Genomic DNA, 8,181 nt, shown 5'->3' on the forward strand with positions numbered 1-8,181 from the left:
GGCACATCAGACCCACAGGAATGTAAGGCTCTAGTGGACACTGGTGCACAGTGTACTCTAATGCCATCAAACCATACAGGGGCAGAACCCATTTGTATTTCTGGAGTGGCAGGGGGATCCCAACAGCGACTGTGCTGGAGGCCGAAGTGAGCCTAACTGGGAATGAGTGGCAAAAGCACACCACTGTGACTGGCCCAGAGGCTCCATGCATCCTGGGCATAGACTACCTCAGGAGAGGGTATTTCAAGGACCCAAAAGTGTGCTGATGGCCTTTTGGCATAGCTGCCTTGGAGACACAGGAAGTTAAATAGCTGTCCATCTTGCCTTGTCTCTTGGAAGACCCTTCTGGTTTGAGGTTGCTGAGTGTAGAAGAAAAACAGGTGCCGATCACTACCACAACACCACACCAGTGGCAATATCGCACCAACTGAGACTCCCTGGTTCCCATCCATAAGCTCATTCATTGACTAGAAAGCCAAGGAGTGATTAGCAAGATTTGCCCACTCTTTAACAGTCCCATATGGCCAGTGCGAAAGTCTAAGGGCAAGTGGAGATTGACAGTAGACTATCGTGGCCCGAATGAAGTCATGCTGCCACCGAGTGCTGCCTGTTGGACATGCTAGAACTTCAATATGAACTGGAGTCAAAGGCAGCCAAGTGATATGTCACAACTGATATGGCTAACATGTTTTTCTCAATCCCTTTGGCAGCAGAGTGCAGGCAACAGTTTGCTTTCACTTGGGAGTGAAAGTACACCTGGAATCGACTGCCCCAGGGATGGAAACACAGCCCTATCATTTGCCATGAACTGATCCAGACTGCACTGGAACAGGGTGGTGCACCAGAACATCTGCAATACATTGATGATGTCATCTTCTGGGGCAACACAGCACAAGAAGTTTTTGAGAAAGGGAAGAAAATAATCCAAATCCTTCTGAAAGCTGGCTTTGCAATAAAACAAAGTAAGGTCAAGGACCTGCATAGGACATCCAGTTTTTAGGAATAAAATGGCAAGATGGGCATTGTCAGATCCCAATGGATATGATCAAGAAAATAACAGTTATGTTCCCACCAACTATCAAAAAGGAAATACAAAGTTTCTTAAGTGTTGCGGGTTTTTGGAGAATGCATATTCTGAATTACAGTCTGATTGTAAGCCCTCTTTATCAAGTGACCCGGAAGAAGAACGATTTTAGATGGGGTCCTGAGCAACGACAAGCCTTCAAACAAATGGAACAGGAAACAGTTCATGCAGTAGCCCTTAGACCAGTCTGGGCAGGCCAAGATGTTAAAAATGAGCTCTACACTGCAGTCGGGAAGAACAGCCCTACCTGGAGTCTCTGGCAGAAAGCACTGGGGAGACTTGAGGTCAACCCTTAGGGTCTTTGAGTCAGGGATACAGACAATCCGAGGCCAGGTATACTCCAGCTGAAAAAGAGATATTGGCAGCATATGAAGGTGTTAGAGCTGCTTTGGAAGCGGTTGGTGCTGAAGCACAGCTCTTCCTGGCACCCCGGCTCTCAGGGTTGGGCTGGATGTTCAAAGGGAGAGTCCCCTCTACGCATCATGCAACTGAAGCTATGTGGAGTAAGTGGATCACACTCATCACACAGTGGTCTCAAATAGGAAACCTTAATCGCCCGGGAATCTTGGAAGTGATCATGGACTGGCCAGAAGGCAAACATTTTGGAATATTGCCAGAAGAGGAGGTGGCGCATGCCGAAGAGGCTCCACCATATAATAAACTGCCAGAAAATGAGAAGCAATGTGCCCTGTCCGCTGACGGGTCCTGTTGTGTTGTAGGCAAACATTGAAGGTGGAAAGCTGCTGTATGGAGCCCTATATGACGAGACGCAGAAGCTGCTGAAGGACAAGGTGAATCAAGTCAGTTTGAAGAGGTGAGCGCCATCCATCTGGCTTTAGATATTGCTGAACAAGAAAAATGGCCAGTACTTTATCTCTGTACTGACTCTTGGATGGTGGCAAATGGTCTGTGGGGGTGGCTACAGCAATGGAAGCAGAGCAACTGGCAGCAGAGGCAAACCCATCTGGGCTGCTGAATCGTGGCAGGATATTGCTGCCCAGGTAGAGAATCTGGTTGTAAAAGTATGCCATGTACATGCCCACACCCAAGAATCAGGCCAGAGAAGAACAGCATATGAACCAGCAGGTGGATCGGGCTGCTAAGATTGAAATGGCTCAGGTAGATCTGGACTGGCACTATAAGGGTGAACTATTTATATCTTGGTGGGGCTCATGACACCTCAGGCCATCAGTGAAGAGACGCAAGTTATAGATGGGCTCGTGATCAAGGGGTGGACTTGACCATGGACACTACTGCAGAGGTTATCCACGAATGTGAAACAGGCACTGCAATCGAGCAAGCCAAGTGGTTAAAGCCTCTCTAGCATGGAAGACAATGGTTGAAATACAAGTAAGGGGAGGCCTGGCAGATTGACTATATCACACTCCCACAAACCTAAGGCAAGTCCCAAGTGCTTACAATAGTGGAAGCAACCACCAGATGGCTGGAAACATATCCCATGGCCCATGTCACCACCCAGAACACTATCCTGGGCCTTGAAAAGCAAGTCTTATGGCAACATGGCACCCCAGAAAGAATTGAGTCAGACAATGGGACTCATTTCCAAAACTCACCTCATAGACACCTGGGCCAAAGAGCATGGCATTGAGTGGGTATATCACATCCCCTGTCATGCACCAGCTTGTGGGAAAATTGAACAATACACTAGTCTGTTAAAGACTATACTGAGAGCTATGAGTGGTGGGACATTCAAACATCGTGATGCACATTTAGCAAAGGCCACCTGGTTAGTCGACACTAGGGGTCTGCCAGTAGCGCCAGTCCCGCTCAGTCAAAACTTCTATATATTGTAGAAGCAGATGAAGTCACACAGAATCACAGAATCACTAGGTTGGAAAGGACCTTCAAGATCATCAAGTCCAACCATTGATCCAGCACCACCATGTTCCCTAAACCATGTCTTGAAGTGCCACATCCACATGTTTTTTGAACACTTCCAGAGATGGTGACTCCACCACCTCCCTGGGCAGCCTGTTCCAATGCCTGACCACCCTCTCAGTGAAGAAATTTTTCCTAATATCCAGTCTAAACCTCCCCTGGTGCAACTTGAGGCCATTTCCTCTTGTCCTATCACTAGTTACTTGGGAGAACAGGCCAACACCCTCGTCGCCACAACCCCCTTTCAGGTAGTTGTAGAGAGTGATAAGGCCTCCCCTCAGCCTCCTCTTCTCCAGACTAAACAACCCCAGTTCCCTCAGCCACTCCTCATAAGACTTGTGCTCCAGCCCCCTCGCCAGCTTTGTTGCCCTTCTCTGGACACGTTCCAGCACCTCAGCGTCCTTCTTGTAGTGAGGGGCCCAAAACTGAACACAGGATTCGAGGTGCGGCCTCACCAGTGGGGAGTACAGGGGCACGATCACTTCCCTACTCCTGCTGGCCACACTATTTCTGATACAGGCCAGGACGCTGTTGGCCTTCTTGGCCACCTGGGCACACTGCCGGTTCATATTCAGCCGGCTGTCAACCAGCACCCCCAGGTCCTTTTCTGCTGGGCAGCTCTCCAGCCACTCCTCCCCAAGCCTGTAGCGTTGCATGGGGTTGTGGTGGTCAAAGTGCAGGACCCTGCACTTGGCCTTATTAAACCTCATACAGTTGGCCTCTGCCCATCGATCCAGCCTGTCCAGACCCCTCTGTAGAGCCCTCCTACCCTCCAGCATATCAACACTTCCACCCAACTTGGCGTCATCTGCAAACTTACTGAGGGAACACTCAATTCCCTCATCTAGATCATCTATAAAGATATTGAACAAGGCCGGCCCCAGAACCGAGCCCTGGGGAACACCACTTGTGACCGGCTGCCAGCCAGATTTAACGCCATTCACCACAACTCTCTGGGCTCAGCCATCCAGCCAGTTCCTCACGGAGCGAAGAGTAAACCTGTCTAAGCCACGAGCCGCCAGTTTCTCCAGGAGAATGCTGTGGGAGACACTGTCAAAGGCTTTACTAATGTCCAGGCAGACAACGTCCACAGCCTTTCCCTCATCCACTAGGTGGGTCCCCTGGTCATAGAAGGAGATCAGGTTGGTCAAGCAGGACCTGCCTTTCATGAATCCATGCTGGCTGGGTTGTCCTGCAGATGCCCTGTGAGCGCCGTCAAGACCAACCTCTCCATTATCTTCCCCGGTACAGAGGTCAGGCTGACAGGCCTGTAGTTCCCAGGATCTTCCTTCCGGCCTTTCTTGTGGACAGGTGTCACATTGGCAAGCCTCCAGTCTTCTGGGACCTCCCCTGTTAACCAGGACTGCTGATAAATGATGGAGAGTGGCTTGGCAAACTCCTCCACCAGCTCTCTCAGTACTCTCGGGTGGATCCCATCAGGCCCCATAGACTTGTGTGTGTCCAGGTAGCTTAACATGTCCTTAACTGCTTCCTCCTGGATTATGAGGAGTACATTGTGCTCTCCATCCCCGTCTTCCAGCTCAGGGGGCTGAATACCCTGTGAATACCTGGACTGGCTATTAAAGACTGAGGCAAAGGCGGCATTAAGTACCTCAGCCTTGTCCTCGTCCTTGGAGACAATGTTCCCCACCATATCCAGTAGGGGATGGAGATTCTCCTTGCCTCTCTTTTTGTTGTTAATATATTTGTAAAAACATTTTTTATTATCCTTAACGACTGTGGCCAGACTGAGCTCTAGCTGGGCTTTTGCCTTTCTAATTTTGTCCCTGCTTGACCTAACGAGATCCTTGTACTCTTCCTGAGTTGCCTTCCCCTTCTTCCAGAGGTGATAAACTCTCCTCTTTTCCCTGAGTCCCAGCAAAATCTCCCTGTTCAGCCAGGCCAGTCGCCTTCCCCGCCAGCTCTTCTTACGGTACATGGGGACAGCCTGCTCCTGCGCCTTTAGGATTTCCTTCTTGAAAAATGTCCAGCCTTCCTGGACCCCTTTGTCCTTCAGGACTGCTCCCAAGGGACTCTCTCAACCAGTGACCTGAACAGGCCAAAGTCTGCCCTCCAGAAGTCCATGATAGCAGTTTTGCTGACCCCTCTCCTTACTTCGCTCACAACTGAGAATTCTATCATGTCGTGATCACTAAGCCCAAGACGGCCTCCGACCACCACATCTCTCACCAGTCCTTCTCTGTTTGTAAAAAGCAGGTCCAGCAAGGCACCTCCCCTGGTGGGCTCACTCACCAGCTGTGTCAGGAAGTCCCTGTGGTGCATGTAAAAATTATGCTGGAGAAGACAGTCTGGGTTATTCCTGTTTCAGGCAAAGGCAAACCCATCCGTGTGATTGCTTTTGCTCAATGACCTGCAAGTGCTTGGCAGGTAATGCAGAAGAATGTGTACCTCAGGGAGATTTGATTTGGGGTGAAAACAGCCAGATTTGAATTGAATGATGTTAATTGCTACACGGTACTGTGTGCCACTCCTACTATGGTTGCTATACACCATATCAATGGTATTACAGTAAGTAATCACCCAGATTAATGAGGACTGAACTTTAATGAAACCGGGCAAAGTGCAGCAATGGTGGAACCAGAACTGGCTTCAGTAACTTGCACCCAGTAACTTCCTCAAGACTGACATCTTCAACATGCAGACCATAGGCAGGAGCCACCCCAGATATCCCGGCTACAAACTCTAGCTGTAACATGCAACAATCCAACACCACACACCATTTGCCCTAGCCTGGAAGACTGTTATGACAGATGGAGCCCAAAGTCATAGACCAAATGAACTCAATGGAGATTTGAGAGGGATGGCCGATCGGGTAAGGGAATGATACCTGTGTGTATATATTAAAAGACAGGAGAAGTGGTGATGATTAATTGTAATGTATTGAGAAGTGTAGGACCTGGTCATAACATAGATTGTATGGAATAAGGGGTGGATACTGTCCAGGTTTTGGGTGAGTTAAGAGTTCATTTTCTTCCTAATAGCTGCTATAGTGCTGTGTTTTGGATTTAGTATGGGAATAATGTTGACAATACACTGATGTTTTTGGTTGTTGCTAAGTAGTTGTAGTGCTTATACTAAGTCAAGGGACTTTCCAGCTCCCCATGCTCTGCCAGCAGGGAGCTGCACAAGAAGCTGGGAGGGGGCACAGCCAGAACAGCTGACCCAGACTAGCCAAAGGGATATTCCCTACCACATAACATCATGCTCGGTGTATTAAAACTGGAACTGTCCAGGGGGTGGGAATCACTGCCCAGGGACAGGCTATTGATCACCAGGTGGTGAGCAATTAGTGCATGGTGCATCACTTGTTTTTGTATATTCCTTTATCAGTAATATTATCATTATTAATTCTTCTTCTTTTCCTGTCCTATTATTTTTATCTCAACCCATGAGGTTTTTTCCCCTGATTCTCTCCCCCCATCCCACCTGCAGCAAGGAGGTTAGCAAGTGGCTGCATGGTGTTTAGGTGCCGGCTGGGGCTAAACCACAACACCACCATGCCATTTGCATGGATGTTTTGCCAGCTTCAAAGCCTATCAGTTCCAAGTATTCAACACTCCCTCAACTTTTAGCTCAGTTCTAGCAAGAAACAAATTCCAAAAGCTTTACTTGATAGCATCTTAAACAGAGGCATTTTATTCCAAGCTTTTTCAGACATTAGATTAATGGAGAAAGGACAGAAAAACTTTTCACATTGACAAAATTACAATTGTTTGCCATAGAGATGAAGTCTTTAGGGGTCTGGTCTACTTTTTGTTCGTACAGATTGTAAACAAGCCAGGCAGTCCATACCATACAGCCTTCTATTTGTTAAAAAATCATGTAAGAAAATTTAAGCTCGTTACACTATCGTAATGCCACAGATAACATGTCTAACAATAGTTCTCCAGAACAAGAACTCCAGACAAAAAGAGTACCAATAAGGAGCTCTACTGCATCCTTCATCCTCTGAGTGCTCAGATGATCAGCTAGGCTACGTTCTTATTTTTTCTGTGTTTTTCTTTTCATTTGGTTTTCTTGTTGTTTTTTTTTTTTTTAACAAAGGTGTCCTTCTCTATATAAAAAGTTTTATAGCCTTGATCACACTGTAGGAAAAAAAAGTCTGCAGTATAAAAGAGTTCAGAGTGTCAAAAATGCCTTCCGTTTCCGCAACAGTGCCTAGGTACAAAGAGATCAACAGCAAGTAGCTAGTCTAGAGTGGTGTAATCTGAGAAAATTGATCCCAAAACACTAGCATAGAAATCTGGGAGACGGGGACATAACTTTTCAAACAGTACATTGTTCAGGGTCAACAATTCACATCCTGCGAGAAAGTTAGATACTTCTTTTACAAAACTTCCTTTCCAGTGGCAAAGGAAATAAAGGCCATCACACTCGCAGCTTAGAATCTGACATACAGAAAATACAGAAACATGTTGTGCTTCTGAGAAGGCCCTGTTCTGTAGGCAAGGATTACTATGATTTGAGGAAACTGGCTGACTGGAAGTTTACATGGTCACACAGTTTTTGTTAGATGTCCATGGGTCTTCCTGTTATGAATAGATAGAGTCATGTTTGAAAAAAAATCCAGCAGTAAGAGATGCAGCAACTCAAAATAATATACTCTACATTTTAAATATATGAAATTACTAGCCTGGCAAGGTCTAAGCAAGAGTCAGCATGAAAAGCTGTACAACCTGTTATCCCCTGTAAGTAAACCAATGATAGATATCCCTTCCTATGAGAGGTAATGGAGGACGTGTACCAGAAAAAACACAATTTAATTATCATATTTGAATCTCAAGTCAAAAAGTATCACTGAGTTTAGACGGGTGGTAAATACTGCAGGGAGCATATACAAGTACCTTGAGAGTTTTTATTTAAAGAAATCTAATCTCTCCGTAACATTTTTGTAAGTAAAGCTACTAAGACACACACTTTAGCTGAACTACAAAATCCCAGAAACCACAAAAGCAGCTGGATGCACTTCAGTGCTTTTGCGTAACTGCAATAAAAACCTGACTCTATATTAAATGCCGCAAAGTTATGATTCAGTTATAAGTCAAAAACCATGGTTGCCAAAAAAGACGATTTCCAGTACAGCCAACTCTCTGCACTTTTTGTCTGTTTACATATACACACTTAATTACTGTTCTATATTATCTTTTCTATCTGACTTTAAGATATATACTAACTGA

Source organism: Phaethon aethereus (genome assembly GCF_964289735.1).
Source record: "Phaethon aethereus genome assembly, chromosome: Z".
Taxonomy (NCBI): domain Eukaryota; kingdom Metazoa; phylum Chordata; class Aves; order Phaethontiformes; family Phaethontidae; genus Phaethon; species Phaethon aethereus.